General features: G+C 41.6%; 1 protein-coding gene across 8 annotated transcripts in view; it reads right to left on the bottom strand.

Annotated features, from left to right (window-relative positions):
- Positions 1–16778, bottom strand: part of RBPMS (RNA binding protein, mRNA processing factor) — a 589352-nt gene that overhangs the window by 319114 nt on the left and 253460 nt on the right. The window lies entirely within an intron of this gene.

Raw genomic sequence — 16778 nt, 5'->3', positions numbered from 1 at the left:
TCATGTTGAGGCATAACTTTAGGTGGTTCAGCGTGTCTCTGATGGTGCTTAGGTGTTTGGCTGCGGTGCTTAATGTTTCTTCTATTGTGGATGTTATTGGGAAGAGGAGTTGGATGTCATCGGCGTACATATAGAAAGTAACTCCGATGGTTGATAAGAGGTGGCAGAGAGGGAGTAGATATATGTTAAAGAGTGTCGCCGAAAGTGCAGATCCCTGTGGTACGCCGGTTTCGAGTGGGAGGGGGTTAGAGGATTGGTTATTAATGGTAACCTTGAAGAATCTGTCATTCAGGAACGATTTGAACCAGTTGAGGGTTTTTCCGGTGAGACCAATGCTGGCTAGTCTCGAGAGTAGACATGTGTGGTCCACGGTATCGAAGGCTGCAGAAAGATCGAGTAGGATGAGGATGTGGCTTAGGTTGTTGTCGAATCCCCTAATTATCTTGTTTGTTAGGTTGACGAGGAGAGTTTCCGTACTGCGGTTTTTCCTAAATCCGTGTTGGGCGTCGTGGAGAATGTTGTTGTACTCAAGGTGTTCGTTGAGTTGTGTAAGAGCTGCTTTCTCGGTCATTTTTGCGAGTAGGGGGAGGTTTGAGATTGGTCTGTAGTTGTTTAGATCTGTGGGATCTAGGTTCTTCTTTTTTAGTATAGGGGTGATAGTTGTGGTTTTTAATTCTGCTGGTAGCTCTCCTTCTTCCTGCGATTTGTTAATGATGGCAGCAATTGTTGGTGTGATGATGTGTGCTATTTCTTTCAGATTGCGTGTTGGGATAGTATCGAGGTCGTGGCGTGCAGGGTTGGTTTTTTTTTAGCATTTTTTCAGTTTCTAAGTTTGATATGGGTTTGAATTCTGACCAAGGGGTTATGGAGTTTGTTCCGAGTTTGTCATCTGTGGATGTATTGCTTTGAAAATTTCCTGTTATTTTGCTTATTTTGTTTTTAAAGAATATAGCAAGGTCACGGCTTAGGTTGTTTGAAGTGGGTGGGTTGGTGTTACTGTTTTCTTCAGTGAGGTTTCTGACGATATTGAATAATGCATTGGAGTTATTTGTTGCGTTCTTTATCTTTTGGCTGTAGTAGTCGCGTTTGGTGTTTGTAATCGAGTTTGTAATGGTATTGAAAGCCAGTACAGGAAAGAACCTAAACAAACTCCTGGCACAATGAAAAAATAAAAGAAGTCAAAAGGAACCTAAGAAAGAAAGAAAAAGATTGGAGAAAAAATAAAAACACTGATAATCTAACCAAGTACAGAAAACACCTAGCCTATTACAAGCAATTAATTCTCAATGCAAAAAAACAGTTCTACGACACTAAAATAGAGAAATATGCTAACAACCCTAGAACCTTATTTTCCATCGTAAGAGATCTCACTAATGACAAATCCAACTCCCTACAAAACCTATCAGTAAATAAATGCAATGAAATAGCCAACTTTTTCAGTGACAAGATCAAAAAATTAAAAACAAAAATTCCAGATACAACAAAACAGGAAATCAAAATGAAAAAAAGAGATGTTGAACAATGGAAGACATTTGATACAGTATCTGAAATGGAAATTGAGTCTATGCTAAAAAAACTAAACCCCGCCCCTCATGCATGTGACACAATACCAACCACCGAAATAATAAAAGTAGCCAATATAGTATCCCCAACATTAACAAAGATAGTGAATCTCTCGTTAGAGGAAGGAATCATGCCAGATAATCTAAAAGGGGCAATTGTTAAACCAATTTTAAAGAAAAAGAACAGCGACCCGCTTAATCTGAGCAATTATAGACCTGTATCTAACCTACCCCAATTGCCAAATTAATCGAAAAAACTATACAAAAGCAACTAGCGGAGCACTTAGAGAATAATAACATCTTGTATCCATCACAACATGGCTTTAGAAAACACTATAGTACAGAAACACTACTGCTAGCACTATATTTTAGTGATGCTGGACCCATCAGCAGCATTTGATACCGTAAATAACGAAATACTTTTAAACAGACTAGAGGAAATAGGATTGAGTAACATAACTATCAAATGGTTCAGATCATATCTAAGTAACAGATATTTCCAAGTTCAAATCAAAGACGTAATGTCAGAAAAGATACACCTACAAACAGGAGTACCACAGGGGTCAGCGCTATCTGCTACACTCTTTAACATATACCTGTTACCTTTATGCCACCTACTAGCCGGGCTGGGCATAACACACTATATATATGCTGACGATATACAGCTAATACTTCCCATAGATGAAACTATTGAAAAAACATTAAATATCGCTAACATGTACCTTGACATCATAAAACAATTACTAAACCAAATGGAGCTAGTAATCAACATAGAGAAAACAGAATTCCTACATCTAGAACGCAAAAAGACAGAGATCATTCAAAACACTATCACACTCAAAAACAACCAAAAGATTGAACTAGCGGAGAAAGTACGGAACCTAGGAGTTATAATGGACACCGAACTAAGCTTAAAACAACATATATCCTTAAAAGTTAGAGAAGGATACGCTAAACATATGGTACTCAGAAGACTCAAACCACTTCTAACGTCAAAGAACTTTCATTCAATCCTACAAGCATTGATTTTTGCAAGCACCGACTACTGTAATGCACTACTACTAGGCTTACCATACACCTCACTCAGACCACTACAAATTTTACAAAACACTGCTGCAAGAATTTTGACCGGTAAAAGTAAAAGAGACCACATCACCGAAACCCTAGCCGAGTTACACTGGTTACCTGTTGAACAGAGAATACAATACAAAACACTTTGCATCATACATAAATTAATACATAACGAAAAAGTGGAATGGCTTAACACAGCCCTCCGCATACACGTACCAAATAGAAACCTTAGATCAGCGAATAAAGCACTCCTTACTATCCCATCAATTAAGACAGCAAGACTAACTCAAGTAAGAGAGAGAGCACTATCCTTGGCAGGACCCACACTATGGAACACCATGCCACTAGAGTTAAGGTTGCAAAAAGACAACAAAACCTTCAGAAAAGGCTTAAAAACTTGGCTATTCAATCAAGCCTACCAAACAGAGATGGGGAAACAGTGAGGCAGGCGAAGTGAGAGGTATGAACAAATAAAGTGTGTAGCCATATTTTCTATCTGTTTCTACCCTACCTTCTCGTTCTTCACCAGAAGAGAAGTTGACACTTATAAAGTTAGAATTGTTTTTAAACTGATAACTCCTGGACAGTATTGTATCACAAACCAATTATATCATTTAGAAAACTATGTACCGAATCAAATATTACGGCACGTGTGTAAATTAATAGATCTCAGCATCCTTATTTTATGTGCCATATTGTAAACTGTTGTGACGGATCCTTCTTAACAACGGTATAGAAAAGATTTTAAATAAAAAAAAAAAATCAGAAGGAAATTAATATACAGAGAGAAAAGAAGATGGCTCAGGACAGAACCCTGAGGCACACCAATTGATAGTGGGATGGTAGTAGAGGAGGATCCACCAGAGGAAACATTAAAAGTGTAATGGAAGAGGTCTGTATTGGGACCCTTACTTTTCAATATATTTATAAATGATATGGAAAGAAATATGACGAGTGGGGTAATCAAATTTGCAGATGATACAAAATTGTTCAGAGTAGTTAAATCACAAGCAGATTGTGATAAATTCCAGGAAGACCTTCTGAGACTGGAAAATTGGGCATCCAAATGGCAGATGAAATTTAATGTGGATAAGTGCAAGGTGATGCATATAGGGAAAAATAACCCATGCTATAGATACACAATGTTATGTTCCATATTAGGTGCTACCACCCAAGAAAGAGATCTAGGTGTCATCGTGGATAACACATTGAAATCGTCGGTTCAGTGTGCTGCGGCAGTCAAAAAACAAACAGAATGTTGGGAATTTAGAAAGGGAATGGTGAATAAAACAGAAAATGTCATAATGCCTCTGTATCACTCTATGGTGAGACCACACCTTGAATACTGTGAACAATTCTGGTCACCGCATCTGAAAAAAGATATAATTGCGATGGAGAAGGTACAGAGAAGGGCAACCAAAATGATAAGGGGAATGGAACAGCTCCCCTATGAGGAAAGACTAAAGAGGTTAGGACTTTTCAGCCTGGAGAAGAGATAGCTGACGGGGGATATGATAGAGGTGTTTAAATCATGAGAGATCTAGAATGGGTAGATGTGAATCTGTTATTTACTCTTTCAGATAATAGAAAGACTAGGGAGCACTCCATGAAGTTAGCATGAGGCACATTTAAAACTAATCAGAGAAAGTTCTTTTTCACTCAACACACAATTAAACTCTGGAATTTGTTGCCAGAGGATGTGGTTAGTGCAGTTAATATAGCTGTGTTTAAAAAAGGATTGGATAAGTTCTTGGAGGAGAAGTCCATTACCTGCCATTAATTAAGTTGACAGCAAATAGCCACTGCTATTACTAGCAAAGGTAACATGGAATATACTTAGTTTTTGGGTACTTGCCAGGTTCTCATGGCTTGGATGGAGACAGGATGCTGGGCTTGATGGACCCTTGGGTCTGACCCAGCATGGCATGTTCTTATGTTCTTAGAAGAGAACCAAGACAGAACCAAGTGAGGAGAGAGTATAAAGGATTAGGTGGGGATCAACAGTATCAAAAGCCACAGATAGGAGGATAAAGACTGAGTACAGGCCTTTGACTTTAGCCATAAAAACTAGAGATGTGAATCGGAACTGAAATCCGACCCGATTCTGGTTCCGATTCACATCTCTAATAAAAACATCATTGCTAACGTTTGCAAAGGCAGTTTCAGTTGAATGTAGAGGGCAAAAATCAGACTGGAGTGGATCAAATATGGCTTGAGATGCAAGAAAGTCAAGACAGTGGTGGTGAACAGCACGTTCAAGTAGTTTAGAGGCAAAAGGGAGTATGGAGAAGGGATGATAATTGGCAGGACATGTAGGGTCCAGTGAGGGTTTTTTAAGGATATGATATGATCACAGCATGATGTGATATGATCACAGCATGTTTGAAGGCAGCAGGAACAGTAGCAGTGAAGAGTGATACATTGAGGATGTAGCAGATGGAAGGGATGACTGCAGTAAAGATAGTGCTGAGGAACTGGGTGGGAATAGGATCAGAGGAAGAAGTAGTGAGTTTGGAGGAAGAGAGAAGATGGGCAGTTTCCTCCACTGTGACTGCAGGAAAAGAGGAAAAAGTGGTGGAGGCTAGGGGAAGGGTAGAAGAAAGATGTCCCTTTAATTGAACCACATTACTGCAATCACAGTCTTGACAGAGAGAAAAAATGGAGGGAAGAAGAGACAGAAAGTAAAAGATAAAGATGACAAGAAGCAGTGAAACAAGGATAAAGACAAGTTTCAAGTTAAACAAGCAGAAAGGAGAGAGAACCAATCAGTCAAAGAGTACACAGCACAGAGATGGAGAGGGGAAAAAAGCAGGCACTGAAAGAGTGCATTGAATTTTCTTTCATATTAAACCTGCTGCACAATTTTGGACTCACTACTGCACAAACTCTTCTTGTGTTGCAGGGATTGTTATTTAAACATTTTGCTATACAATATTTTCTGCTTCTAACTCATATAGGCTTTCATCTGTATACAATTATTTGGAGCACTTGCATCCCAAGTACTGAAACTTGCAGTTTGAGTGACCCCTAGTAGCTATGCAACGTCAGACATCTATCCAAGTTACCCTGTCTTAAAACGGACAAGATTACACACAACTAATCAGGTTGCAAATTTCCTGGTATCACACTGTAAAAACAAAAGCAAATAGGAATGCATAGCAAACCATTTCTGTCTCGTGGAACCGTCTGCTGACAGGAAGTGTGCAATCCTCTTGCTAGCAGGTGTGGAAAAAAAGAACTTGCATGTCCTCCGGCCACCTAAAGCCCTCCTGCTGCAATTAGAGCCCAACCTCCTTCCAGCCTCTTTCCACAACTCCATATATCCCCACCCCCTCCCTAAGGTTTCAGGGCTCCTGCAGCAGGTAGCCAGAAGGGCAACTGCCCTGGGCACCAAAGCATTCTTTGGAGTCAGTCAATGAGTCTACAATGACTCGAACCCAAAAGGGAAGGAGGCAGCGAATGCAACCCTTGCATCTGATGCCATTTTGTCCAGCGCCTTGACTCATCACTCCTTACAGCTCCCTCCTTCCACCCCGATCTCAGGTCCTTTCTTTCTCCCACCTCAATCTGCACCTCTTCTCTACAGCATGATCCCTGACTCTTTCTACCCCTCCCCTGCCAAAAGCATGATTCCCAGTCCTCACGCCTCCCCTTCCCCTAGTAGGAGGAGAGCAGCACTTCATACCTGTCTGTGTCTAGCATCTCTACTGAAAGATATGAGACCCATGATATGAACTATGCAGAGCCACCGAGATCTTGCACTATTCTTATCCGACCTGCTGCCACCACACAACTCATATTGCAGGACTAGAACTGCACAGCAGAAGAGGACTAAATGTCGCTATGAATCACCACTGACTTACTGCCAACCAGGGAGGGAGGGGGAGAAAGACTCCTGAAAGGGGAGAGGAAGAAAAAGGCAGAGTGAATTTGGGGAGGTGAGAGGCGAGATCATAAGGGTAAGCATGAAAGGCCACAGAAGAGAAAGCAAACGAGAGGTGAGGCTGCAGTGAGGATTAAAATATATTGCAAGTGTAACCCCGTGCCAAAGGGCGACCTTCCCAGCTCTGGGGAGCACTGGAGGTACTAGCCCAGGATGGGGTATACTGACTCTCAGGCTGGGACTGGATTTCCTGTTAGGCCAAACTGACTGGACCCAATTATAAAAATTTCACAGTCAACAAGTCTCTTGTGCTCCAAAAATAAATAACTTTATTATAACAATAATTGATTGCCAAAACAGATTTATAGTTAGTCCACAGTCTAGAATAATAATCTTATCACTTGCCATTATGTTCAAATCACAAAAAGACAGTCCCACATTCTTTGGACTGCAGGTTATCCCCAAGTCTTTAGAATCCCTGGTTCACCTCCCCTGTGGTCAGTTTAGGTAGAGGTTACTCCCAACGCACACAAGTTCAGATTTTTCTCACTTTATTTCCCCACAGAAGGCCGACTCAAATCCACTCCACACTTCTCACTCTTTTTACCTCTCAGTTGCTTTCTCTCTCATTTGAGGACCCAAAGGGGAGTCCTGGATAGTTTTCTCCTTCTGACACAGAAGTCTCACTCTTTAGAAGCTGTTAGGATTTCAGACACTTTCTTTCTGGAGGAGCTCCTGAGACAGTGCACCTCCCTGTCCATTGGAGCATAGTACGAGTCTCGAGCTCTCCCCTAGGCCCAGTCAACTCCCCCTGCCCCCAACACACACACACACAGTTCCTCAGAGAAATCTCCCAAGTTCAGAACCTCTTCTCTCTCTCCCAGTAATCCTCTATTTCTGAAGCACTTCTCGAGCAGATGCTGCTCTCAGATGATCTTTCATATTTGTAATCCACTTGTACGCTCCCAACAGTACTTCTGGGTGAAGCACCAGTTGTTCTCCTCTCTCTCTTGTGGCCTGGACTCTCCAGACACTCACACACCTCGAGCTCCTTCCTCAGTGACCGGCCCTTTTTTCAGGCCCCACACCCAGATTTGTACCTGACACAAAACTTCCACCACTGGTCCAGCTTCATACTTGCCACTCACACACAATGCAAACACCTGCCCTGGGCTGTCTTAGAACACTATCTGGAATTTTCCCAGTTCAGGAAATAGGATAAACCTTTAGCCTGTTTAAAAAGACACGCACGCACTCTGAACCTCCTCTTAGAGGAAGGGCTCCCCCAAAGTGTCCTCCCACCAACATTCCTTGCCCAGACCACAACCTTCCCAATTGATGCCCCTTCAAACTTTCAAACACTATACAGAATAAATCTATGTAAACATGTAACCCCCCAAAAATACAGGACCAGTGTACCACTTAGTGGCACCTGCGCCACACAGGGAACAAGGCTGCAGGAAAGAAATGGAGGCAAGAGAAGATTGGTGGAGAAGGATGGAAGCAAGGAAGAGAAACAAGTGGAAAGAGCTGGAGGGAGAGAGATTAAAGGGGGAGAAAGAGGAAAACAAGGGAAAGACACTACAGAGGGGAAGGACTGTTAAAAGGGGGAGAATGCGAGGGAGAGAAAAAGAAAAAAAGAGCACAAGGTTGGGGAGGGAAAAAGAAGTGCTGGATGGAAACAGGAAAAGAAAAAGGGATTTAGCAGAAATGTGGCAGAGAGAAAAAATGGAGGGAAGAAGAGACAGAAAGTAAAAGATAAAGATGACAAGAAGCAGTGAAACAAGGATAAAGACAAGTTTCAAGTTAAACAAGCAGAAAGGAGAGAGAACCAATCAGTCAAAGAGTACACAGCACAGAGATGGAGAGGGGAAAAAAGCAGGCACTGAAAGAGTGCATTGAATTTTCTTTCATATTAAACCTGCTGCACAATTTTGGACTCACTACTGCACAAACTCTTCTTGTGTTGCAGGGATTGTTATTTAAACATTTTGCTATACAATATTTTCTGCTTCTAACTCATATAGGCTTTCATCTGTATACAATTATTTGGAGCACTTGCATCCCAAGTACTGAAACTTCCATATCATCCCCACAAGCACTAAACTGCTCCCCCAGCCTCCACAACTACAATCCTAATTAATTGGTTCTGCTGTACTTTGATTCAAACTGCTGGTTTCTTGCCTTCCCTTATTGACCAGCTGTGTGACAGACTTAAAGTAAAGTCTGTACATCCTCAAATGGCCAGACAACCTCTCCTGTCAGTGAATGATGTGGAAAGCTGAGCTGTGATATTGGTTTGAAAGATGGTACCTCAGTGAAACAGAGCAGAAACTAAAAGACAAGAATAAACTTCCAACAGATACAAAGTAACAGTACAGAGAATTAGGGGAGACAGATGTCTGGTGGGGGGAGGGGTACATTTTTCCATACCAGACTATTTTTTTGATGACCCTACAGACAAGAATCCAAAAAGTGACTTCGAAACGGTACAGGAACATAAGACATTTTCAACTCAGACACAAAAAAGGACTCAGCACAGATCTTGTTTTCCCTCTCACTACCAGATATAATTTTCTTGTTAATTCTGCAGTTTGTTTCTTTCCCTGGTGCCTCTCATGCCTCTCACAGTTCTTTGCACCTTGCAGCCAACAAAAAAGTTTTTCAAATACCTGTCATGGTAGGAAGGACACCCAGGCATGAATAGTCATTGTCCATCCTCTGCCTCCTCAGTTCTTTCGTCAAATTCATTTACAGCTGACAGGCCATCCAGAGGTGTCAAACTGCAAGCCTTGAGGGCAGCAAATGGGGTTTCAGTATGGGCCTAATGAATACGTATAAGATTCATTAGCATACAACTAAGGTAGCGCACACCTATGGATATATCAGAGCAGCCCACAATCTTTGAACACTTGCATGGTACTTTTGCTAACATAGGAGTAGATTTTAAAAAAGAACGTGCACACAAGGGGGGTATAATTTCGTAAATTCAAGCAGCAATGCATTGTCTGGCTTCTCCAGTTCCCTCCCAGTCCGCTCCTTAATTGGAACTTCCCTACCCCCTACCCTAACCTCCCTTCCCCTATCCTACCCGCCCCCTATCCCTATCCCTATCCCTTATGCTATACCAAAAGAGAAGCCAGTGAATGCAGCAGAGAGAGATCATAAATCTCCTGACTTATTCTCATTAGCTAATATGAAGGAAAAGATTATAGATCATGTAATGCTAAAAAGACTTAAAGGATAAGAACATAAGACTTGCCATACTGGATCAGACCAAAGGTCCATCAAGTCCAGTATCCAGTTTCTAACAGAGGCCAATCCAGGTCATGCAAGAGTAAAATGAAAAAAGATGGAAGAAAATAAAGATGGGGTTACCAACCACTTTTTGACCACAAGGAGGAAAAAGTGAGTTCTAATGAAGACACAACTGTAACTCTAAGGCTTTAGGACTAATGGCAGGAAATAATCATAGGTCGAGGGCAAGATGGCCGCGATGTGAGAAGCACGGCAGGAACACTCAGATTCTGGTATTGCCTGGAGTTTCTTTTTTGCTAAAAAATAATGCCTCATACCAAGAGGAAAGCTAGGGTAAGGGAAGTAATAACATCATCCCCCTTACCCAAAATGCTTCAACCTAGAATCGAGACTTTCTTTGCCCAGACTGTGAACTTGAAGCCGGTGGAGGGAGCCGCAGCAGAGGTAGGCGAGGAGCGGACGCCGAACCTGCAGGCTGATGACATCTCACTGAGTCCCAGCGCACCAAACACCCCTCCCCCGCCCTCGACCGTGGAGGAAGCAGAACGGGAGTTGAGCTTGAGGAGCGAAGAGAGGCAGTTGAGTGCTGCAGAGTAGAGATGTGAATCGGAACCGGAATCAGTTCCGATTCCAGTTCCGATTCACATCGTGATTTTTTTTTCATCCGGCCCGATCGCGGTTTTGTTTATCGGTTGCGCCTGAGCCGATAAACAAAAAACCCACCCCAACCTTTTAAAACTAATCCCTTAGCTTCCCCCACCCCCCCCAAAACCTTTTACAGGTACCTGGTGGTCCAGTGGAGGTCCCGGGAGCGATCTCCTGCTCTCGGGCCGTCGGCTGCCACTAATAAAAATTTCGCCGATGGCCCTTTGCCCTTACCATGTGACAGGGTATCCATGCCATTGGCCGGCCCCTGTCACATGGTAGGAGCACTGGATGGCCCACGCCATTTTTAAAGATGGCGCCGGCCATCCAGTGCTCCCTCCATGTGACAGGGGCCGGCAATGGCACGGATACCCTGTCACATGGTAAGGGCAAAGGGCCATCTGCACCATTTTGATTAGTGGCAGCCGATGGCCCGGGAGCAGGAGATCACTCCCGGGATCCCCACTGGACCACCAGGTACCTTTAAAAAGTTTTTTGGGGGGTCGGGGAAGCTAAGGGTTGGTTTTAAAGGGTCAGGGTGGGTTTAGGGGTTATTTTTGTGTGCTGTTTTTCCCGCCATCCCCCAAAATGATAAGAGAACCCCACGAACAATTTTGTGGGGTTTTCCTATCGGTTTCGGGGAGCCCCCGATTTCTGATGATTTTGAAAATATCGTACGATATTTTCAATCGTCAGAAATACGATTCACATCCCTACTGCAGAGCTCGGCGTTGTGAGAAGGAAAGTAACATCTGTTGGGGAGAAATCTACCAAGCTAGATGATAGATCTTCTTCGGGAGATTCTGCTGGAGTCACGGAAAAGGAGGAGGAAAGACTGCAGATTGAGATTGGGACTTTGTCAGCTGAAGGGAAAGAACCCTACAAACAACTTACTAAAATATTAACGATGGTGAAACCAAAGGTAATACCCCTTGACTCTTTGTGGGGAGGCCTGAAAGTTCTTGAGTCTGCTATATTAAATCTGACAAAAATTACTATGGAAACAAATCAGCATTTCCACAATTAATGACCATGAGAAAAAAAATTGAAAAAATAACAACTAGAGTTGGGAAGCTTGAAGAAAACCAGCTTGAAATACTGAGATTTGAAGATATAAATTTAAAGAAAATTGAGAATTTGGAACACATGGGGAAGTATTCTAATTTACGTATATTGAATTTTCCTTTTCGGGAGGCAATTTCCCCACTAGAGATGTTCAAAAAATATCTCTCTCAAATTTTGGAATTGCAGAAAGGAAAAATTTAAATCATCAAAATATACAAATAAAAGATGATTTGAATGTATCTCAATTTTTGGAATTATCTTCAGAATCCATGGTAATGAATAGAAGAACATTATTTGTTTCATTTACTTTGACATCAGATAGAGATATGGTATTTAGATTTTTTATGAGAAATAGGCTAAATTTGTTTTTTGGAGCAAAGATTTGGAACTATCCGGATCTATCTAGGTCCACACAGGTGAGAAGGAGAAAATTTATTTCTATGAAAGCTGAGGTTGAGAGGAGAGGAGGAAAATTTGTAGTCAAATATCCATGTAAATGTATCTTGAGTTATAAGGAAAACAGATGTGTATTTTTAGAACCACTGGATTTACATAAATTTTTGGATGGTCACCTTAATGTTCCAGCTGATTAAGGTTTGATGCTAAGTAGATAAAGTTCACAGATATCACTGGCGAGCTAATAGTTGAAAAAGGAAATATTTCCACAATCACTTTGACCGCTTTTTTTTACACGCCCTCATTTTCCTTCTATTACTTATAGATATATATTCATTTTGTAAAGGGAATATATGGAAAGAATGATTTCTATATTAAGAATTGTTTAAAAGAATGCATATGGAAATGTTAATTTGTATTGAAGTATTGAATTAAAATGAATAAAAATAGAATTACAAAAAAAGGAAGTAATCATAGGTCAGAGAAGTGTTTGCAAAACAATAAAAGTAAGTCTAGCCACAATAACCTCCATGTAGTGGATCCCCCAGTGGGGGATTTTATCACCAAATGATCAATAGAAGCCCCTGGAAGAGGCCATAACTAGAGACCGTCCACATACAACTGTGGTATACTGCCTGGCATATACACCAATAAAACAAAAACTCTCTTCATAAACCAACAAACTGACCACAGATAAGCTGGCCTTGTCTTATTACAAAGCCAGAAAAGCATGGAGGAAACTGAAACCAGTATTGGAGTAGTTTGGAGACAGATACCCAACCTGAAAATGACTTGCTGACAGGGAAAAATGGTTTTGTATGCCCTGAGAAGCTAAAAAAAAATTTGAAAAACATCTCAAGACCCTGAGACCAAGATCTGTGTTATCGACCTATCACTTACAGGTAAGACTCCGAGCAGGATTCTATGTGATGTGTTAGTGCCAACAATTAGTGCAGACACTTTCAATATCCAGCAGATGAACTTATCCCCCCCCCCAAAAAAAAAAAAGGAAATCCTAAAAAGTACCATTACAACGACTGTACATTAACAATAGGCACTGACAAACTGCATTTAACCAGTGCAGGAACAAGTCATCACATTTCCAGGATAAGGCAAATGCATTCTATGGCTACCAATAATTCTTTCATCAATACGTTACTTTTGTCAAACAAACTCTTTTACTGTGCAGAAAACAACAACTTTACTTTGCATCCTCATCACATTTTCTGCCTCACTTTTCCAAGGTCCCAACCATACTCCATGCTATTGTTATTCATATGGGGAAAAGGCTCTGTGGACAACTCATTCCCATCTTAACTGCTATCCAAGGCGAATCCAAAGTAACATTTCACATGCACTTTATAATGCTTGAAATATCTATCTAAAGATGTAATGCAGTTAGGAGGAAACAGTGTTTGAATGCAGTAGAGAACTGGAAGGCTTGAATGCATACTTCTAGCTGCACCAGCAGAGGGTTCCAGAGGACACTGCAAGCCATCGAGGTCTAATTTTAGAGCCCCTGCATGCTTTCTAGCAACAGAAGACCTAAAGGCTCATCTGTATATTTAAGAACATAAGACATGCCATACTGGGTCAGACCAAGGGTTCATCAAGCCCAGCATCTTGTTTCCAACTTGGCCAATCCAAGTCACAAGTACCTGGCAAGTACCCAAACATTAAATCGATCCCAAGGTACTAAGGCTGATAACAAGCAGTGCTATTCTTTACTGATTAATAGCAGTTTATAGACTTCTCCAGGAATTTATCCAAACCTTTTTAAAACCCAGCTACACTAACCACCTTAACCACATCCTCTGGCAATGAATTCTAGAGTAAATTATGCATTGTGTGAAAAAGAATTTTCTCAAATTTGCTTTAAATGAGTTACTTGCTAATTTCATGGAGTTCTCCCTAGTCTTTCTATTATCTGAAAGAGTAAATAATTGATTCACATTTACCCATTCTAAGTCCATTCATGATTTTGTAGACGTGTCATTATCCCCCTCAGCTGTTTCTTCTCCAAGCTAAACAGCCCTAACCTCTTTAGCCTTTCCTCACAGGGGAGCTGTTCCATGCCCTTTATCATTTTTGTCGTGCTTCTCTACACTTTCTCAGGTGCAACTATATTTTTTTTAGATGTGGCGACCAGAATTGTACACAGTATTCATAGTCTCACCATGAAACCATACAGAGGCATTATGAAATCCACAATTTTATTTGCCATTCCTTTCCTAATAATTTCTAGCATTCTGTTTACTTTTTTGACCGCCACAGCACACTGAGCCTATAATTTCAATGTAATATCAATTATGACGCCTAGATCTCTTTCCTAGGTGGTAACTCCTAATATGGAACCTAACATTGTGTAATTATAGCATGGGTTATTTTTCCCTATATGTATCACCTTGCACTTGTCCACAATAAATTTCATCTGCCATTTGGACGCCCAATCTTCCAATCTCATAAGATCATCCTGCACCTTATCACAATCTGCTTATGATTTAACTACTCTGCATAATTTTGTCATCCGCAAATTTGATCACCTTACGCGTCATATTACTTTTCAGATCATTTATAAATATATTAAAAAGCACCAGTCCAAGTACAGATCCCTGAGGCACTCCACTGCTTATCTTTTTCCACTGTGTAAACAGACTATTTGGTCCTTCTCTGTTTCCTGTCTTTTAACCAGTTTGCAATCCACAAAAGGACATCACCTCCTATCCCATGACTTTTTAGTTTTTTTAGAAGCCTCTCATAAGGGACTTTGTCAAATGCCTTCTGGAAATACAAATACACCACATCTATTGGTTAACTTTTAGCCAAATGCTTATTTTCCCCTTCAAAAAAATGTAGCAGATTTGTGAGGCAAGACTTCCTTTGGGTAAATCCATGCTGGTTGTGTACCATTAGATCATGTCTATTTATTCTTTATAACAGTTGCCATGATTGTTGCCAGCATTGAAGCCAGGCTTACCAGTCTATAGTTTCCCAGTTCACCTCTGGAGCCCCTTTTTATATATCAGGGTTACATTGGCTCCAGTAGAAGACTCCAGAGAACACTGCAAGCCATCTAGGCTTAATTTCTACAGATCCTTTATTCCTTCCAGTAGAAGAAAACTGGAAGGCTCATTTGTATATTTCTGCCAGCAGACGAGTCCAGAAATCACTGCAAGGCTTTCAAGTTTCTGCTTTTATGACACCTGCATGTTTTCTAATAGTAGAGGACCTGAAGGCTCATCTCCATATTTCTCCCAGCAGAAGTCTCCGGAGGATACTGCATACTATCTAGGTTTTATCTTTCATAGCCCCTGTACTCTATCCACTAGTGGAAAATGGGAAGGCTCATTTGCATAGTTTTCCTAGTAATGGATACCATGGACTTTTCTAGGATTTAGCTTTCCCAGTATTCTCTTCAGTAGTGGAAAACTGGAAGGCTTATTTACATACCTGGGGGGAAGTGCTTGGCCTGGGGGAAGTGCAGGCTGTGCTGATACTGCTGGGGTTGAGGGTAGGCTATGCTTCGGCTGCAGGAATGCCAGGTTGGAGAGGGGAAGGCAGGCTGTTGGGACTGGAGGGGGAAGGGCAATAAATAGGAGCTTCTGGAGAATTTCTGGGCTGGGGATGAGGGTGGGGAAGGCAGACTATGTTGCTCTTAAGGCTGCAGGAGAGGGAGGGAGGGAAAGCAGGCTGTGATGGATCTGAGAAGGCTGTATTGGGGCACAGAGTGGGAGGGCAGACTATGTGGGATTGATGGGGAGAGCAACTCATAGGGGCCTCCAGGGAATTTCCACAAGTGTCGGCCAGTACTTTAGATGTTAATATTGCATGTAACCTCTGATAGGAATATATAAAGTATAAGCCAGCTGCTGAAGGGCATATCCTTGCATTGGTCTGTGGTTGATCAGATGGTGTAGTGGACCAGGGCTCAGAGGTATCTTTCAGTGATCCTTTTTATTGGAGAGGGAAAATCTTTTCCCCTATATGGATTGAGCAGATTTCCCCTTATTGTACATTGCTGCTAGTTCAAATTCACCATAAATCACAGGCATCTTCTACCTCAGGCAAACCCAAAACCTGGGAAAAGGATTCTGTTCACACCTGGACTGATGGTTCCAATAATGCCAAGTTTATGAAACACAGCAGCAGTACTTAGTCAGTTCCACAAGCTTCCACAATAAAGGATTTCAGACTGCCAGTATCAAAATAAGACACTTCAGCAGCACCACAAACTCCTCAGCATAGAGAATTCATCTCTGACAACAATTCATCACAGTTCATATGATAAATTCCTTCACTGTTTTGTGGGGTTGAGATAAATGATGAGACTTCCAGGGCAGGCTGTTTTTTTCCCAGAGGTGTCTTCTTAATTCCTCCTAGTGGTTCTTTGAAAAGAAACTAGGCCTTACACCTAGGATTAGAGTGTAAAATGTACTCCCTCCATGAAAGAGAGAAAAATCCACATAGCAACCAGTCTAACACCCAGGCAAAAGTGTTCTAGACAAACTGTGTGCACACTCACTGCAAGTCTCACCCTTCATACCAGCAGATGCCAGTCTATGACATCATCCAGACTTAAATGCACAACTACCATTTTATACCATCTACCATTCAAAAAAGCAGCCCATCGCTTTCTATGGGAAAATCTAAATATAGATTATGTAGGTTTTTAAAGGGTGAAATTATGAATGGCATGAGGACCAGAAATGGGACCTGGGCCACATTTAAATCAGATGCAGCAAAGTCTCAATATCAGCTGAATAGTGGCAATTATAAGCACCGCCATTCTCACTCCCTAAGGAGATGTATGCAACATGGACAATGAAGGGGGGGGAGGGGTACACAGCACGGGGGAAGGAAAGTTGTACTCAGATACCTCTGACTTAATGGCTCCTGTC

The sequence above is a fragment of the Rhinatrema bivittatum genome, chromosome 1 (genome assembly GCF_901001135.1).
Source record: "Rhinatrema bivittatum chromosome 1, aRhiBiv1.1, whole genome shotgun sequence".
Lineage (NCBI taxonomy): Eukaryota > Metazoa > Chordata > Amphibia > Gymnophiona > Rhinatrematidae > Rhinatrema > Rhinatrema bivittatum.
The sequence above is the reverse complement of the archived record's forward strand: the minus strand, read 5'-3'. Positions and strand labels throughout refer to the sequence as shown.